The following is a 20,839-nucleotide window of genomic DNA, read 5'->3' as shown; positions in this document are numbered from 1 at the left end:
TATGCTCAAAACAAACGCTCTCTACTTCCAAATGGTATGCAATGGCATAAATAACCCTATTTAAGCTTAGTTACACGTTCGCATTGAAATGGACTGAGTTATCAACTTTTCCAGTTTTTATGCATGCAAAATGCTTTTCAGAGCGAGAGAAGCACTTTTTGACCAACAATGTGTTTTTGACCCTAACACGTGAATTATGCTCAAAACCAACGCTCTCCAATTCCAAATGGTGCGCGATGGCATAAATAACCCTATTTAAGCTTAGTTACACGTTTGCATTGAAAGGGACTGAGTTATTCACTTTTCCAGTTTTTATGCTTGCAAAATGCTTTTCAGAGCGAGAAAAACACTTTTTGACCCACAATGTGTTTTTGACCCTAACACGTGAATTATGCTCAAAACCAACACTCTCCACTTCCAAATGGTGCGCAATGGCATAAATAACCCTATTTAAGCTTAGTTACACGTTCGCATTGAAATGGACTGAGTAATCAACTTTTCCAGTTTTTATGCGTGCAAAATGCTTTTCAGAGCGAGAAAAACACTTTTTGACCCACAATGTGTTTTTTACCCTAACACATGAATTATGCTCAAAACCAACGCTCTCTACTTCCAAATGGTATGCAATGGCATAAATAACCCTATTTAAGCTTAGTTACACGTTCGCATTGAAATGGACTGAGTTATCAACTTTTCCAGTTTTTATGCATGCAAAATGCTTTTCAGAGCGAGAGAAGCACTTTTTGACCAACAATGTGTTTTTGACCCTAACACGTGAATTATGCTCAAAACCAACGCTCTCCAATTCCAAATGGTGCGCGATGGCATAAATAACCCTATTTAAGCTTAGTTACACGTTTGCATTGAAAGGGACTGAGTTATCAACTTTTCCAGTTTTTATGCGTGCAAAATGCTTTTCAGAGCGAGAGAAGCACTTTTTGACCAAAAATGTGTTTTTGACCCTAACACGTGAATTATGCTCAAAACCAACGCTCTCCACTTCCAAATGGTGCGCGATGGCATAAATAACCCTATTTAAGCTTAGTTACACGTTTGCATTGAAAGGGACTGAGTTATCAACTTTTCCAGTTTTTATGCGTGCAAAATGCTTTTCAGAGCGAGAAAAGCATGTTTTGACCCACAATGTGTTTTTGACCCTGACACGTGAATTGTGCTCAAAACCAATGCTCTCCACTTCCAAATGGTGCGCAATGGCATAAATAACCCTATTTAAGCTCAGTTACACGTTTGCATTGAAAGTGACTGAGTTATTCACTTTTCCAGTTTTTATGCGTGCAAAATGCTTTTCAGGGCGAGAGAATCACTTTTTGACCAAAAATGTGTTTTTGACCCTGACACGTGAATTGTGCTCAAAACAACTGCTCTTCACTTCCAAATGGTGCGCAATGGCATAAATAGCCCTATTTAAGCTCAGTTATACGTTTGCATTGAAAGATACTGAGTTATTCACTTTTCCAGTTTTTATGCTTGCAAAATGCTTTTCAGAGCGAGAAAAGCATGTTTTGACCCACAATGTGTTTTTGACCCTGATACGTGAATTGTGCTCAAAACCAATGCTCTCCACTTCCAAATGGTGCGCAATGGCATAAATAACCCTATTTAAGCTTAGTTACATGTTTGCATTGAAAGGGACTGAATTATCAACTTTTCCAGTTTTAATGCGTGCAAAATTCTTTTCAGAGCGAGAAAAACACTTTTTGACCCACAATGTGTTTTTGACCCTAACACGTGAATTATGCTCAAAACTAATGCTCTCCACTTCCAAATGGTGTGCAATGGCATAAATAACCCTATTTAAGCTTAGTTACACGTTTGCATTGGAAGGGACTGAGTTATCAACTTTTCCAGTTTATATGCGTGCAAAATGCTTTTCAGAGCGAGAAAAGCATGTTTTGACCCACAATGTGTTTTTGACCCTGACACGTGAATTGTGCTCAAAACCAATGCTCTCCACTTCCAAATGGTGTGCAATGGCATAAATAACCCTATTTAAGCTTAGTTACACGTTTGCATTGAAAGGGACTGAGTTATCAAGTTTTCCACTTTTTATGCGTGCAAAATGCTTTTCAGAGCGAGAAAAACACTTTTTGACCCACAATGTGTTTTTGACCCTAACACGTGAATTATGCTAAAAACCAACGCTCTCCACTTCCAAATGGTGCGCGATGGCATAAATAACCCTATTTAAGCTTAGTTACACGTTTGCATTGAAAGGGACTGAATTATCAACTTTTCCACTTTTCATGCGTGCAAAATGCTTTTCAGAGCGAGAGAATCACTTTTTGACCAAAAATGTGTTTTTCACCCTGACACGTGAATTGTGCTCAAAACAACTGCTCTTCACTTCCAAATGGTGCGCAATGGCATAAATAACCCTATTTAAGCTCAGTTACACATTTGCATTGAAAGTGACTGAGTTATTCACTTTTCCAGCTTTTATGATTGCAAAATGCTTTTCAGAGCGAGAAAAGCATGTTTTGACCCACAATGTGTTTTTGACCCTGACACGTGAATTGTGCTCAAAACCAATGCTCTCCACTTCCAAATGGTGCGCAATGGCATAAATAACCCTATTTAAGCTCAGTTACACGTTTGCATTGAAAGTTCACTTTCCCAGTTTTTATGCTTGCAAAATGCTTTTCAGAGCGAGAAAAGCATGTTTTGACCCACAATGTGTTTTTGACCCTGACACGTGAATTGTGCTCAAAACCAATGCTCTCCACTTCCAAATGGTGCGCAATGGCATAAATAACCCTATTTCAGCTCAGTTACACGTTTGCATTGAAAGTGACTGAGTTATTCACTTTTCCAGTTTTTATGCGTGCAAAATGCTTTTCAGAGCGAGAAAAGCATGTTTTGACCCACAATGTGTTTTTGACCCTGACACGTGAATTGTGCTCAAAACCAATGCTCTCCACTTCCAAATGGTGCGCAATGGCATAAATAACCCTATTTAAGCTCAGTTACAAGTTTGCATTGAAAGTGACTGAGTTATTCACTTTCCCAGTTTTTATGCTTGCAAAATGCTTTTCAGAGCGAGAAAAGCATGTTTTGACCCACAATGTGTTTTTGACCCTGACACGTGAATTGTGCTCAAAACCAATGCTCTCCACTTCCAAATGGTGCGCAATGGCATAAATAACCCTATTTCAGCTCAGTTACACGTTTGCATTGAAAGTGACTGAGTTATTCACTTTTCCAGTTTTTATGATTGCAAAATGCTTTTCAGAGCGAGAAAAGCATGTTTTGACCCACAATGTGTTTTTGACCCTAACACGTGAATTATAGTCAAAACAACTGCTCTCCACTTCCAAATGGTGCGCGATGGCATAAATAACCCTATTTAAGCTCAGTTACACGTTTGCATTGAAAGGGACTGAGTTATCAACTTTTCCAGTTTTTATGCGTGCAAAATGCTTTTCAGAGCGAGAGAATCACTTTTTGACCAAAAAGGTGTTTTTGACCCTGACACGTGAATTGTGCTCAAAACAACTGCTCTTCACTTCCAAATGGTGTGCAATGGCATAAATAACCCTATTTAAGCTCAGTTACACGTTTGCATTGAAAGGGACTGAGTTATCAACTTTTCCAGTTTTTATGCTTGCAAAATGCTTTTCAGAGCGAGAAAAGCATGTTTTGACCCACAATGTGTTTTTGACCCTGACACGTGAATTGTGCTCAAAACCAATGCTCTCCATTTCCAAATGGTGCGCAATGGCATAAATAACCCTATTTAAGCTCAGTTACACGTTTGCATTGAAAGTGACTGAGTTATTCACTTTTCCAGTTTTTATGATTGCAAAATGCTTTTCAGAGCGAGAAAAGCATGTTTTGACCCACAATGTGTTTTTGACCCTAACACGTGAATTATAGTCAAAACAACTGCTCTCCACTTCCAAATGGTGCGCGATGGCATAAATAACCCTATTTAAGCTCAGTTACACGTTTGCATTGAAAGGGACTGAGTTATCAACTTTTCCAGTTTTTATGCGTGCAAAATGCTTTTCAGAGCGAGAAAAGCATGTTTTGACCCACAATGTGTTTTTGACCCTAACACGTGAATTATAGTCAAAACAACTGCTCTCCACTTCCAAATGGTGCGCGATGGCATAAATAACCCTATTTAAGCTCATTTACACGTTTGCATTGAAAGGGACTGAGTAATCAACTTTTCTAGTTTTTATGCGTGCAAAATGCTTTTCAGAGCGAGAAAAACACTTTTTGACCCACAATGTGTTTTTTACCCTAACACATGAATTATGCTCAAAACCAACGCTCTCTACTTCCAAATGGTATGCAATGGCATAAATAACCCTATTTAAGCTTAGTTACACGTTCGCATTGAAATGGACTGAGTTATCAACTTTTCCAGTTTTTATGCATGCAAAATGCTTTTCAGAGCGAGAGAAGCACTTTTTGACCAACAATGTGTTTTTGACCCTAACACGTGAATTATGCTCAAAACCAACGCTCTCCAATTCCAAATGGTGCGCGATGGCATAAATAACCCTATTTAAGCTTAGTTACACGTTTGCATTGAAAGGGACTGAGTTATTCACTTTTCCAGTTTTTATGCTTGCAAAATGCTTTTCAGAGCGAGAAAAACACTTTTTGACCCACAATGTGTTTTTGACCCTAACACGTGAATTATGCTAAAAACCAACGCTCTCCACTTCCAAATGGTGCGCGATGGCATAAATAACCCTATTTAAGCTTAGTTACACGTTTGCATTGAAAGGGACTGAATTATCAACTTTTCCACTTTTCATGCGTGCAAAATGCTTTTCAGAGCGAGAGAATCACTTTTTGACCAAAAATGTGTTTTTCACCCTGACACGTGAATTGTGCTCAAAACAACTGCTCTTCACTTCCAAATGGTGCGCAATGGCATAAATAGCCCTATTTAAGCTCAGTTATACGTTTGCATTGAAAGATACTGAGTTATTCACTTTTCCAGTTTTTATGCTTGCAAAATGCTTTTCAGAGCGAGAAAAGCATGTTTTGACCCACAATGTGTTTTTGACCCTGATACGTGAATTGTGCTCAAAACCAATGCTCTCCACTTCCAAATGGTGCGCAATGGCATAAATAACCCTATTTAAGCTTAGTTACATGTTTGCATTGAAAGGGACTGAATTATCAACTTTTCCAGTTTTAATGCGTGCAAAATTCTTTTCAGAGCGAGAAAAACACTTTTTGACCCACAATGTGTTTTTGACCCTAACACGTGAATTATGCTCAAAACTAATGCTCTCCACTTCCAAATGGTGTGCAATGGCATAAATAACCCTATTTAAGCTTAGTTACACGTTTGCATTGGAAGGGACTGAGTTATCAACTTTTCCAGTTTATATGCGTGCAAAATGCTTTTCAGAGCGAGAAAAGCATGTTTTGACCCACAATGTGTTTTTGACCCTGACACGTGAATTGTGCTCAAAACCAATGCTCTCCACTTCCAAATGGTGTGCAATGGCATAAATAACCCTATTTAAGCTTAGTTACACGTTTGCATTGAAAGGGACTGAGTTATCAAGTTTTCCACTTTTTATGCGTGCAAAATGCTTTTCAGAGCGAGAAAAACACTTTTTGACCCACAATGTGTTTTTGACCCTAACACGTGAATTATGCTAAAAACCAACGCTCTCCACTTCCAAATGGTGCGCGATGGCATAAATAACCCTATTTAAGCTTAGTTACACGTTTGCATTGAAAGGGACTGAATTATCAACTTTTCCACTTTTCATGCGTGCAAAATGCTTTTCAGAGCGAGAGAATCACTTTTTGACCAAAAATGTGTTTTTGACCCTGACACGTGAATTGTGCTCAAAACCAATGCTCTCCACTTCCAAATGGTGCGCAATGGCATAAATAACCCTATTTAAGCTCAGTTACACGTTTGCATTGAAAGTGACTGAGTTATTCACTTTTCCAGTTTTTATGCGTGCAAAATGCTTTTCAGGGCGAGAGAATCACTTTTTGACCAAAAATGTGTTTTTGACCCTGACACGTGAATTGTGCTCAAAACAACTGCTCTTCACTTCCAAATGGTGCGCAATGGCATAAATAGCCCTATTTAAGCTCAGTTATACGTTTGCATTGAAAGATACTGAGTTATTCACTTTTCCAGTTTTTATGCTTGCAAAATGCTTTTCAGAGCGAGAAAAGCATGTTTTGACCCACAATGTGTTTTTGACCCTGATACGTGAATTATGCTCAAAACCAACGCTCTCTACTTCCAAATGGTATGCAATGGCATAAATAACCCTATTTAAGCTTAGTTACACGTTCGCATTGAAATGGACTGAGTTATCAACTTTTCCAGTTTTTATGCGTGCAAAATGCTTTTCAGAGCGAGAAAAACACTTTTTGACCCACAATGTGTTTTTTACCCTAACACATGAATTATGCTCAAAACCAACGCTCTCTACTTCCAAATGGTATGCAATGGCATAAATAACCCTATTTAAGCTTAGTTACACGTTCGCATTGAAATGGACTGAGTTATCAACTTTTCCAGTTTTTATGCATGCAAAATGCTTTTCAGAGCGAGAGAAGCACTTTTTGACCAACAATGTGTTTTTGACCCTAACACGTGAATTATGCTCAAAACCAACGCTCTCCAATTCCAAATGGTGCGCGATGGCATAAATAACCCTATTTAAGCTTAGTTACACGTTTGCATTGAAAGGGACTGAGTTATCAACTTTTCCAGTTTTTATGCGTGCAAAATGCTTTTCAGAGCGAGAAAAGCATGTTTTGACCCACAATGTGTTTTTGACCCTGACACGTGAATTGTGCTCAAAACCAATGCTCTCCACTTCCAAATGGTGCGCAATGGCATAAATAACCCTATTTAAGCTTAGTTACACGTTCGCATTGAAATGGACTGAGTAATCAACTTTTCTAGTTTTTATGCGTGCAAAATGCTTTTCAGAGCGAGAAAAACACTTTTTGACCCACAATGTGTTTTTTACCCTAACACATGAATTATGCTCAAAACCAACGCTCTCTACTTCCAAATGGTATGCAATGGCATAAATAACCCTATTTAAGCTTAGTTACACGTTCGCATTGAAATGGACTGAGTTATCAACTTTTCCAGTTTTTATGCATGCAAAATGCTTTTCAGAGCGAGAGAAGCACTTTTTGACCAACAATGTGTTTTTGACCCTAACACGTGAATTATGCTCAAAACCAACGCTCTCCAATTCCAAATGGTGCGCGATGGCATAAATAACCCTATTTAAGCTTAGTTACACGTTTGCATTGAAAGGGACTGAGTTATTCACTTTTCCAGTTTTTATGCTTGCAAAATGCTTTTCAGAGCGAGAAAAACACTTTTTGACCCACAATGTGTTTTTGACCCTAACACGTGAATTATGCTCAAAACCAACACTCTCCACTTCCAAATGGTGCGCAATGGCATAAATAACCCTATTTAAGCTTAGTTACACGTTCGCATTGAAATGGACTGAGTAATCAACTTTTCCAGTTTTTATGCGTGCAAAATGCTTTTCAGAGCGAGAAAAACACTTTTTGACCCACAATGTGTTTTTTACCCTAACACATGAATTATGCTCAAAACCAACGCTCTCTACTTCCAAATGGTATGCAATGGCATAAATAACCCTATTTAAGCTTAGTTACACGTTCGCATTGAAATGGACTGAGTTATCAACTTTTCCAGTTTTTATGCATGCAAAATGCTTTTCAGAGCGAGAGAAGCACTTTTTGACCAACAATGTGTTTTTGACCCTAGCACGTGAATTATGCTCAAAACCAACGCTCTCCAATTCCAAATGGTGCGCGATGGCATAAATAACCCTATTTAAGCTTAGTTACACGTTTGCATTGAAAGGGACTGAGTTATCAACTTTTCCAGTTTTTATGCGTGCAAAATGCTTTTCAGAGCGAGAGAAGCACTTTTTGACCAAAAATGTGTTTTTGACCCTAACACGTGAATTATGCTCAAAACCAACGCTCTCCACTTCCAAATGGTGCGCGATGGCATAAATAACCCTATTTAAGCTTAGTTACACGTTTGCATTGAAAGGGACTGAGTTATCAACTTTTCCAGTTTTTATGCTTGCAAAATGCTTTTCAGAGCGAGAAAAGCATGTTTTGACCCACAATGTGTTTTTGACCCTAACACGTGAATTATAGTCAAAACAACTGCTCTCCACTTCCAAATGGTGCGCGATGGCATAAATAACCCTATTTAAGCTCAGTTACACGTTTGCATTGAAAGTGACTGAGTTATTCACTTTTCCAGCTTTTATGATTGCAAAATGCTTTTCAGAGCGAGAAAAGCATGTTTTGACCCACAATGTGTTTTTGACCCTGACACGTGAATTGTGCTCAAAACCAATGCTCTCCACTTCCAAATGGTGCGCAATGGCATAAATAACACGTTTGCATTGAAAGTGACTGAGTTATTCACTTTTCCAGTTTTTATGCGTGCAAAATGCTTTTCAGAGCGAGAAAAGCATGTTTTGACCCACAATGTGTTTTTGACCCTAACACGTGAATTATAGTCAAAACAACTGCTCTCCACTTCCAAATGGTGCGCGATGGCATAAATAACCCTATTTAAGCTCAGTTACACGTTTGCATTGAAAGGGACTGAGTTATCAACTTTTCCAGTTTTTATGCGTGCAAAATGCTTTTCAGAGCGAGAAAAGCATGTTTTGACCCACAATGTGTTTTTGACCCTAACACGTGAATTATAGTCAAAACAACTGCTCTCCACTTCCAAATGGTGCGCGATGGCATAAATAACCCTATTTAAGCTCAGTTACACGTTTGCATTGAAAGGGACTGAGTTATCAACTTTTCCAGTTTTTATGCGTGCAAAATGCTTTTCAGAGCGAGAGAATCACTTTTTGACCAAAATGGTGTTTTTGACCCTGACACGTGAATTGTGCTCAAAACAACTGCTCTTCACTTCCAAATGGTGCGCAATGGCATAAATAACACTATTTAAGCTCAGTTACACGTTTACATTGAAAGTGACTGAGTTATTCACTTTTCCAGTTTTTATGCGTGCAAAATGCTTTTCAGAGCGAGAAAAGCATTTTTTGACCCACAATGTGTTTTTGACCCTGACACGTGAATTGTGCTCAAAACCAATGCTCTCCACTTCCAAATGGTGCGCGATGGCATAAATAACCATATTTAAGCTCAGTTACACGTTTGCATTGAAAGGGACTGAGTTATCAACTTTTCCAGTTTTTATGCGTGCAAAATGCTTTTCAGAGCGAGAGAATCACTTTTTGACCAAAAATGTGTTTTTGACCCTGACACGTGAATTGTGCTCAAAACAACTGCGCTTCACTTCCAAATGGTGCGCAATGGCATAAATAACCCTATTTAAGCTCAGTTACACGTTTGCATTGAAAGTGACTGAGTTATTCACTTTTCCAGTTTTTATGCTTGCAAAATGCTTTTCAGAGCGAGAAAAGCATGTTTTGACCCACAATGTGTTTTTGACCCTGACACGTGAATTGTGCTCAAAACCAATGCTCTCCACTTCCAAATGGTGCGCGATGGCATAAATAACCATATTTAAGCTCAGTTACACGTTTGCATTGAAAGGGACTGAGTTATCAACTTTTCCAGTTTTTATGCGTGCAAAATGCTTTTCAGAGCGAGAGAATCACTTTTTGACCAAAAATGTGTTTTTGACCCTGACACGTGAATTGTGCTCAAAACAACTGCGCTTCACTTCCAAATGGTGCGCAATGGCATAAATAACCCTATTTAAGCTCAGTTACACGTTTGCATTGAAAGTGACTGAGTTATTCACTTTTCCAGTTTTTATGCTTGCAAAATGCTTTTCAGAGCGAGAAAAGCATGTTTTGACCCACAATGTGTTTTTGACCCTGACACGTGAATTGTGCTCAAAACCAATGCTCTCCACTTCCAAATGGTGCGCGATGGCATAAATAACCCTATTTAAGCTCAGTTACACGTTTGCATTGAAAGGGACTGAGTTATCAAATTTTCCAATTTTTATGCGTGCAAAATGCTTTTCAGAGCGAGAGAATCACTTTTTGACCAAAAATGTGTTTTTGACCCTGACACGTGAATTGTGCTCAAAACAACTGCGCTTCACTTCCAAATGGTGCGCAATGGCATAAATAACCCTATTTATGCTCAGTTACACGTTTGCATTGAAAGGGACTGAGTTATCAACTTTTCCAGTTTTTATGCGTGCAAAATGCTTTTCAGAGCGAGAAAAGCATGTTTTGACCCACAATGTGTTTTTGACCCTAACACGTGAATTATAGTCAAAACAACTGCTCTCCACTTCCAAATGGTGCGCGATGGCATAAATAACCCTATTTAAGCTCAGTTACACGTTTGCATTGAAAGGGACTGAGTTATCAACTTTTCCAGTTTTTATGCGTGCAAAATGCTTTTCAGAGCGAGAGGATCACTTTTTGACCAAAAATGTGTTTTTGACCCTGACACGTGAATTGTGCTCAAAACCAATGCTCTCCACTTCCAAATGGTGCGCGATGGCATAAATAACCCTATTTAAGCTCAGTTACACGTTTGCATTGAAAGGGACTGAGTTATCAACTTTTCCAGTTTTTATGCGTGCAAAATGCTTTTCAGAGCGAGAGAATCACTTTTTGACCAAAAAGGTGTTTTTGACCCTGACACGTGAATTGTGCTCAAAACAACTGCTCTTCACTTCCAAATGGTGTGCAATGGCATAAATAACCCTATTTAAGCTTAGTTACACGTTTGCATTGAAAGGGACTGAGTTATCAACTTTTCCAGTTTTTATGCGTGCAAAATGCTTTTCAGAGCGAGAAAAGCATGTTTTGACCCACAATGTGTTTTTGACCCTAACACGTGAATTATAGTCAAAACAACTGCTCTCCACTTCCAAATGGTGCGCGATGGCATAAATAACCCTATTTAAGCTCAGTTACACGTTTGCATTGAAAGGGACTGAGTTATCAACTTTTCCAGTTTTTATGCGTGCAAAATGCTTTTCAGAGCGAGAAAAGCATGTTTTGACCCACAATGTGTTTTTGACCCTAACACGTGAATTATAGTCAAAACAACTGCTCTCCACTTCCAAATGGTGCGCGATGGCATAAATAACCCTATTTAAGCTCAGTTACACGTTTGCATTGAAAGGGACTGAGTTATCAACTTTTCCAGTTTTTATGCGTGCAAAATGCTTTTCAGAGCGAGAGAATCACTTTTTGACCAAAAAGGTGTTTTTGACCCTGACACGTGAATTGTGCTCAAAACAACTGCTCTTCACTTCCAAATGGTGTGCAATGGCATAAATAACCCTATTTAAGCTCAGTTACACGTTTGCATTGAAAGGGACTGAGTTATCAACTTTTCCAGTTTTTATGCGTGCAAAATGCTTTTCAGAGCGAGAAAAGCATGTTTTGACCCACAATGTGTTTTTGACCCTAACACGTGAATTATAGTCAAAACAACTGCTCTCCACTTCCAAATGGTGCGCGATGGCATTAATAACCCTATTTAAGCTCATTTACACGTTTGCATTGAAAGGGACTGAGTTATCAACTTTTCCAGTTTTTATGCGTGCAAAATGCTTTTCAGAGCGAGAGAATCACTTTTTGACCAAAAAGGTGTTTTTGACCCTGACACGTGAATTGTGCTCAAAACAACTGCTCTTCACTTCCAAATGGTGTGCAATGGCATAAATAACCCTATTTAAGCTTAGTTACACGTTTGCATTGAAAGGGACTGAGTTATCAACTTTTCCAGTTTTTATGCGTGCAAAATGCTTTTCAGAGCGAGAGAATCACTTTTTGACCAAAAATGTGTTTTTGACCCTGACACGTGAATTGTGCTCAAAACAACTGCGCTTCACTTCCAAATGGTGCGCAATGGCATAAATAACCATATTTAAGCTCAGTTACACGTTTGCATTGAAAGTGACTGAGTTATTCACTTTTCCAGTTTTTATGCTTGCAAAATGCTTTTCAGAGCGAGAAAAGCATGTTTTGACCCACAATGTGTTTTTGACCCTGACACGTGAATTATAGTCAAAACAACTGCTCTCCACTTCCAAATGGTGCGCGATGGCATAAATAACCCTATTTAAGCTCAGTTACACGTTTGCATTGAAAGGGACTGAGTTATCAACTTTTCCAGTTTTTATGCGTGCAAAATGCTTTTCAGAGCGAGAAAAGCATGTTTTGACCCACAATGTGTTTTTGACCCTAACACGTGAATTATAGTCAAAACAACTGCTCTCCACTTCCAAATGGTGCGCGATGGCATTAATAACCCTATTTAAGCTCATTTACACGTTTGCATTGAAAGGGACTGAGTTATCAACTTTTCCAGTTTTTATGCGTGCAAAATGCTTTTCAGAGCGAGAGAATCACTTTTTGACCAAAAAGGTGTTTTTGACCCTGACACGTGAATTGTGCTCAAAACAACTGCTCTTCACTTCCAAATGGTGTGCAATGGCATAAATAACCCTATTTAAGCTTAGTTACACGTTTGCATTGAAAGGGACTGAGTTATCAACTTTTCCAGTTTTTATGCGTGCAAAATGCTTTTCAGAGCGAGAGAATCACTTTTTGACCAAAAATGTGTTTTTGACCCTGACACGTGAATTGTGCTCAAAACAACTGCGCTTCACTTCCAAATGGTGCGCAATGGCATAAATAACCATATTTAAGCTCAGTTACACGTTTGCATTGAAAGTGACTGAGTTATTCACTTTTCCAGTTTTTATGCTTGCAAAATGCTTTTCAGAGCGAGAAAAGCATGTTTTGACCCACAATGTGTTTTTGACCCTGACACGTGAATTATAGTCAAAACAACTGCTCTCCACTTCCAAATGGTGCGCGATGGCATAAATAACCCTATTTAAGCTCAGTTACACGTTTGCATTGAAAGGGACTGAGTTATCAACTTTTCCAGTTTTTATGCGTGCAAAATGCTTTTCAGAGCGAGAGAATCACTTTTTGACCAAAAAGGTGTTTTTGACCCTGACACGTGAATTGTGCTCAAAACAACTGCTCTTCACTTCCAAATGGTGTGCAATGGCATAAATAACCCTATTTAAGCTTAGTTACACGTTTGCATTGAAAGGGACTGAGTTATCAACTTTTCCAGTTTTTATGCGTGCAAAATGCTTTTCAGAGCGAGAAAAGCATGTTTTGACCCACAATGTGTTTTTGACCCTAACACGTGAATTATAGTCAAAACAACTGCTCTCCACTTCCAAATGGTGCGCGATGGCATAAATAACCCTATTTAAGCTCAGTTACACGTTTGCATTGAAAGGGACTGAGTTATCAACTTTTCCAGTTTTTATGCGTGCAAAATGCTTTTCAGAGCGAGAAAAGCATGTTTTGACCCACAATGTGTTTTTGACCCTAACACGTGAATTATAGTCAAAACAACTGCTCTCCACTTCCAAATGGTGCGCGATGGCATAAATAACCCTATTTAAGCTCAGTTACACGTTTGCATTGAAAGGGACTGAGTTATCAACTTTTCCAGTTTTTATGCGTGCAAAATGCTTTTCAGAGCGAGAGAATCACTTTTTGACCAAAAAGGTGTTTTTGACCCTGACACGTGAATTGTGCTCAAAACAACTGCTCTTCACTTCCAAATGGTGTGCAATGGCATAAATAACCCTATTTAAGCTTAGTTACACGTTTGCATTGAAAGGGACTGAGTTATCAACTTTTCCAGTTTTTATGCGTGCAAAATGCTTTTCAGAGCGAGAGAATCACTTTTTGACCAAAAATGTGTTTTTGACCCTGACACGTGAATTGTGCTCAAAACAACTGCGCTTCACTTCCAAATGGTGCGCAATGGCATAAATAACCATATTTAAGCTCAGTTACACGTTTGCATTGAAAGTGACTGAGTTATTCACTTTTCCAGTTTTTATGCTTGCAAAATGCTTTTCAGAGCGAGAAAAGCATGTTTTGACCCACAATGTGTTTTTGACCCTGACACGTGAATTATAGTCAAAACAACTGCTCTCCACTTCCAAATGGTGCGCGATGGCATAAATAACCCTATTTAAGCTCAGTTACACGTTTGCATTGAAAGGGACTGAGTTATCAACTTTTCCAGTTTTTATGCGTGCAAAATGCTTTTCAGAGCGAGAGAATCACTTTTTGACCAAAAAGGTGTTTTTGACCCTGACACGTGAATTGTGCTCAAAACAACTGCTCTTCACTTCCAAATGGTGTGCAATGGCATAAATAACCCTATTTAAGCTTAGTTACACGTTTGCATTGAAAGGGACTGAGTTATCAACTTTTCCAGTTTTTATGCGTGCAAAATGCTTTTCAGAGCGAGAAAAGCATGTTTTGACCCACAATGTGTTTTTGACCCTAACACGTGAATTATAGTCAAAACAACTGCTCTCCACTTCCAAATGGTGCGCGATGGCATAAATAACCCTATTTAAGCTCAGTTACACGTTTGCATTGAAAGGGACTGAGTTATCAACTTTTCCAGTTTTTATGCGTGCAAAATGCTTTTCAGAGCGAGAAAAGCATGTTTTGACCCACAATGTGTTTTTGACCCTAACACGTGAATTATAGTCAAAACAACTGCTCTCCACTTCCAAATGGTGCGCGATGGCATAAATAACCCTATTTAAGCTCAGTTACACGTTTGCATTGAAAGGGACTGAGTTATCAACTTTTCCAGTTTTTATGCGTGCAAAATGCTTTTCAGAGCGAGAGAATCACTTTTTGACCAAAATGGTGTTTTTGACCCTGACACGTGAATTGTGCTCAAAACAACTGCTCTTCACTTCCAAATGGTGCGCAATGGCATAAATAACACTATTTAAGCTCAGTTACACGTTTACATTGAAAGTGACTGAGTTATTCACTTTTCCAGTTTTTATGCGTGCAAAATGCTTTTCAGAGCGAGAAAAGCATTTTTTGACCCACAATGTGTTTTTGACCCTGACACGTGAATTGTGCTCAAAACCAATGCTCTCCACTTCCAAATGGTGCGCGATGGCATAAATAACCATATTTAAGCTCAGTTACACGTTTGCATTGAAAGGGACTGAGTTATCAACTTTTCCAGTTTTTATGCGTGCAAAATGCTTTTCAGAGCGAGAGAATCACTTTTTGACCAAAAATGTGTTTTTGACCCTGACACGTGAATTGTGCTCAAAACAACTGCGCTTCACTTCCAAATGGTGCGCAATGGCATAAATAACCCTATTTAAGCTCAGTTACACGTTTGCATTGAAAGTGACTGAGTTATTCACTTTTCCAGTTTTTATGCTTGCAAAATGCTTTTCAGAGCGAGAAAAGCATGTTTTGACCCACAATGTGTTTTTGACCCTGACACGTGAATTGTGCTCAAAACCAATGCTCTCCACTTCCAAATGGTGCGCGATGGCATAAATAACCCTATTTAAGCTCAGTTACACGTTTGCATTGAAAGGGACTGAGTTATCAACTTTTCCAGTTTTTATGCGTGCAAAATGCTTTTCAGAGCGAGAGAATCACTTTTTGACCAAAAATGTGTTTTTGACCCTGACACGTGAATTGTGCTCAAAACCAATGCTCTCCACTTCCAAATGGTGCGCGATGGCATAAATAACCCTATTTAAGCTCAGTTACACGTTTGCATTGAAAGGGACTGAGTTATCAACTTTTCCAGTTTTTATGCGTGCAAAATGCTTTTCAGAGCGAGAGAATCACTTTTTGACCAAAAAGGTGTTTTTGACCCTGACACGTGAATTGTGCTCAAAACAACTGCTCTTCACTTCCAAATGGTGTGCAATGGCATAAATAACCCTATTTAAGCTTAGTTACACGTTTGCATTGAAAGGGACTGAGTTATCAACTTTTCCAGTTTTTATGCGTGCAAAATGCTTTTCAGAGCGAGAAAAGCATGTTTTGACCCACAATGTGTTTTTGACCCTAACACGTGAATTATAGTCAAAACAACTGCTCTCCACTTCCAAATGGTGCGCGATGGCATAAATAACCCTATTTAAGCTCAGTTACACGTTTGCATTGAAAGGGACTGAGTTATCAACTTTTCCAGTTTTTATGCGTGCAAAATGCTTTTCAGAGCGAGAAAAGCATGTTTTGACCCACAATGTGTTTTTGACCCTAACACGTGAATTATAGTCAAAACAACTGCTCTCCACTTCCAAATGGTGCGCGATGGCATAAATAACCCTATTTAAGCTCAGTTACACGTTTGCATTGAAAGGGACTGAGTTATCAACTTTTCCAGTTTTTATGCGTGCAAAATGCTTTTCAGAGCGAGAGAATCACTTTTTGACCAAAATGGTGTTTTTGACCCTGACACGTGAATTGTGCTCAAAACAACTGCTCTTCACTTCCAAATGGTGCGCAATGGCATAAATAACACTATTTAAGCTCAGTTACACGTTTACATTGAAAGTGACTGAGTTATTCACTTTTCCAGTTTTTATGCGTGCAAAATGCTTTTCAGAGCGAGAAAAGCATTTTTTGACCCACAATGTGTTTTTGACCCTGACACGTGAATTGTGCTCAAAACCAATGCTCTCCACTTCCAAATGGTGCGCGATGGCATAAATAACCATATTTAAGCTCAGTTACACGTTTGCATTGAAAGTGACTGAGTTATTCACTTTTCCAGTTTTTATGCTTGCAAAATGCTTTTCAGAGCGAGAAAAGCATGTTTTGACCCACAATGTGTTTTTGACCCTAACACGTGAATTATAGTCAAAACAACTGCTCTCCACTTCCAAATGGTGCGCGATGGCATAAATAACCCTATTTAAGCTCAGTTACACGTTTGCATTGAAAGGGACTGAGTTATCAACTTTTCCAGTTTTTATGCGTGCAAAATGCTTTTCAGAGCGAGAGAATCACTTTTTGACCAAAAATGTGTTTTTGACCCTGACACGTGAATTGTGCTCAAAACCAATGCTCTCCACTTCCAAATGGTGCGCAATGGCATAAATAACCCTATTTAAGCTCAGTTACACGTTTGCATTGAAAGGGACTGAGTTATCAACTTTTCCAGTTTTTATGCGTGCAAAATGCTTTTCAGAGCGAGAGAATCACTTTTTGACCAAAAAGGTGTTTTTGACCCTGACACGTGAATTGTGCTCAAAACAACTGCTCTTCACTTCCAAATGGTGTGCAATGGCATAAATAACCCTATTTAAGCTTAGTTACACGTTTGCATTGAAAGGGACTGAGTTATCAACTTTTCCAGTTTTTATGCGTGCAAAATGCTTTTCAGAGCGAGAAAAGCATGTTTTGACCCACAATGTGTTTTTGACCCTAACACGTGAATTATAGTCAAAACAACTGCTCTCCACTTCCAAATGGTGCGCGATGGCATAAATAACCCTATTTAAGCTCAGTTACACGTTTGCATTGAAAGGGACTGAGTTATCAACTTTTCCAGTTTTTATGCGTGCAAAATGCTTTTCAGAGCGAGAAAAGCATGTTTTGACCCACAATGTGTTTTTGACCCTAACACGTGAATTATAGTCAAAACAACTGCTCTCCACTTCCAAATGGTGCGCGATGGCATAAATAACCCTATTTAAGCTCAGTTACACGTTTGCATTGAAAGGGACTGAGTTATCAACTTTTCCAGTTTTTATGCGTGCAAAATGCTTTTCAGAGCGAGAGAATCACTTTTTGACCAAAAATGTGTTTTTGACCCTGACACGTGAATTGTGCTCAAAACCAATGCTCTCCACTTCCAAATGGTGCGCGATGGCATAAATAACCCTATTTAAGCTCAGTTACACGTTTGCATTGAAAGGGACTGAGTTATCAACTTTTCCAGTTTTTATGCGTGCAAAATGCTTTTCAGAGCGAGAGAATCACTTTTTGACCAAAAAGGTGTTTTTGACCCTGACACGTGAATTGTGCTCAAAACAACTGCTCTTCACTTCCAAATGGTGTGCAATGGCATAAATAACCCTATTTAAGCTTAGTTACACGTTTGCATTGAAAGGGACTGAGTTATCAACTTTTCCAGTTTTTATGCGTGCAAAATGCTTTTCAGAGCGAGAAAAGCATGTTTTGACCCACAATGTGTTTTTGACCCTAACACGTGAATTATAGTCAAAACAACTGCTCTCCACTTCCAAATGGTGCGCGATGGCATAAATAACCCTATTTAAGCTCAGTTACACGTTTGCATTGAAAGGGACTGAGTTATCAACTTTTCCAGTTTTTATGCGTGCAAAATGCTTTTCAGAGCGAGAAAAGCATGTTTTGACCCACAATGTGTTTTTGACCCTAACACGTGAATTATAGTCAAAACAACTGCTCTCCACTTCCAAATGGTGCGCGATGGCATAAATAACCCTATTTAAGCTCAGTTACACGTTTGCATTGAAAGGGACTGAGTTATCAACTTTTCCAGTTTTTATGCGTGCAAAATGCTTTTCAGAGCGAGAGAATCACTTTTTGACCAAAATGGTGTTTTTGACCCTGACACGTGAATTGTGCTCAAAACAACTGCTCTTCACTTCCAAATGGTGCGCAATGGCATAAATAACACTATTTAAGCTCAGTTACACGTTTACATTGAAAGTGACTGAGTTATTCACTTTTCCAGTTTTTATGCGTGCAAAATGCTTTTCAGAGCGAGAAAAGCATTTTTTGACCCACAATGTGTTTTTGACCCTGACACGTGAATTGTGCTCAAAACCAATGCTCTCCACTTCCAAATGGTGCGCGATGGCATAAATAACCATATTTAAGCTCAGTTACACGTTTGCATTGAAAGGGACTGAGTTATCAACTTTTCCAGTTTTTATGCGTGCAAAATGCTTTTCAGAGCGAGAGAATCACTTTTTGACCAAAAATGTGTTTTTGACCCTGACACGTGAATTGTGCTCAAAACAACTGCGCTTCACTTCCAAATGGTGCGCAATGGCATAAATAACCCTATTTAAGCTCAGTTACACGTTTGCATTGAAAGTGACTGAGTTATTCACTTTTCCAGTTTTTATGCTTGCAAAATGCTTTTCAGAGCGAGAAAAGCATGTTTTGACCCACAATGTGTTTTTGACCCTGACACGTGAATTGTGCTCAAAACCAATGCTCTCCACTTCCAAATGGTGCGCGATGGCATAAATAACCCTATTTAAGCTCAGTTACACGTTTGCATTGAAAGGGACTGAGTTATCAACTTTTCCAGTTTTTATGCGTGCAAAATGCTTTTCAGAGCGAGAGAATCACTTTTTGACCAAAAATGTGTTTTTGACCCTGACACGTGAATTGTGCTCAAAACCAATGCTCTCCACTTCCAAATGGTGCGCGATGGCATAAATAACCCTATTTAAGCTCAGTTACACGTTTGCATTGAAAGGGACTGAGTTATCAACTTTTCCAGTTTTTATGCGTGCAAAATGCTTTTCAGAGCGAGAGAATCACTTTTTGACCAAAAAGGTGTTTTTGACCCTGACACGTGAATTGTGCTCAAAACAACTGCTCTTCACTTCCAAATGGTGTGCAATGGCATAAATAACCCTATTTAAGCTTAGTTACACGTTTGCATTGAAAGGGACTGAGTTATCAACTTTTCCAGTTTTTATGCGTGCAAAATGCTTTTCAGAGCGAGAAAAGCATGTTTTGACCCACAATGTGTTTTTGACCCTAACACGTGAATTATAGTCAAAACAACTGCTCTCCACTTCCAAATGGTGCGCGATGGCATAAATAACCCTATTTAAGCTCAGTTACACGTTTGCATTGAAAGGGACTGAGTTATCAACTTTTCCAGTTTTTATGCGTGCAAAATGCTTTTCAGAGCGAGAAAAGCATGTTTTGACCCACAATGTGTTTTTGACCCTAACACGTGAATTATAGTCAAAACAACTGCTCTCCACTTCCAAATGGTGCGCGATGGCATAAATAACCCTATTTAAGCTCAGTTACACGTTTGCATTGAAAGGGACTGAGTTATCAACTTTTCCAGTTTTTATGCGTGCAAAATGCTTTTCAGAGCGAGAGAATCACTTTTTGACCAAAATGGTGTTTTTGACCCTGACACGTGAATTGTGCTCAAAACAACTGCTCTTCACTTCCAAATGGTGCGCAATGGCATAAATAACACTATTTAAGCTCAGTTACACGTTTACATTGAAAGTGACTGAGTTATTCACTTTTCCAGTTTTTATGCGTGCAAAATGCTTTTCAGAGCGAGAAAAGCATTTTTTGACCCACAATGTGTTTTTGACCCTGACACGTGAATTGTGCTCAAAACCAATGCTCTCCACTTCCAAATGGTGCGCGATGGCATAAATAACCATATTTAAGCTCAGTTACACGTTTGCATTGAAAGGGACTGAGTTATCAACTTTTCCAGTTTTTATGCGTGCAAAATGCTTTTCAGAGCGAGAGAATCACTTTTTGACCAAAAATGTGTTTTTGACCCTGACACGTGAATTGTGCTCAAAACAACTGCGCTTCACTTCCAAATGGTGCGCAATGGCATAAATAACCCTATTTAAGCTCAGTTACACGTTTGCATTGAAAGTGACTGAGTTATTCACTTTTCCAGTTTTTATGCTTGCAAAATGCTTTTCAGAGCGAGAAAAGCATGTTTTGACCCACAATGTGTTTTTGACCCTAACACGTGAATTATAGTCAAAACAACTGCTCTCCACTTCCAAATGGTGCGCGATGGCATAAATAACCCTATTTAAGCTCAGTTACACGTTTGCATTGAAAGGGACTGAGTTATCAACTTTTCCAGTTTTTATGCGTGCAAAATGCTTTTCAGAGCGAGAGAATCACTTTTTGACCAAAAATGTGTTTTTGACCCTGACACGTGAATTGTG

Source organism: Micromesistius poutassou (assembly GCF_964030765.1).
Source record: "Micromesistius poutassou genome assembly, chromosome: 3".
Classification (NCBI taxonomy): domain Eukaryota; kingdom Metazoa; phylum Chordata; class Actinopteri; order Gadiformes; family Gadidae; genus Micromesistius; species Micromesistius poutassou.
This window is presented reverse-complemented; position numbering follows the sequence as displayed.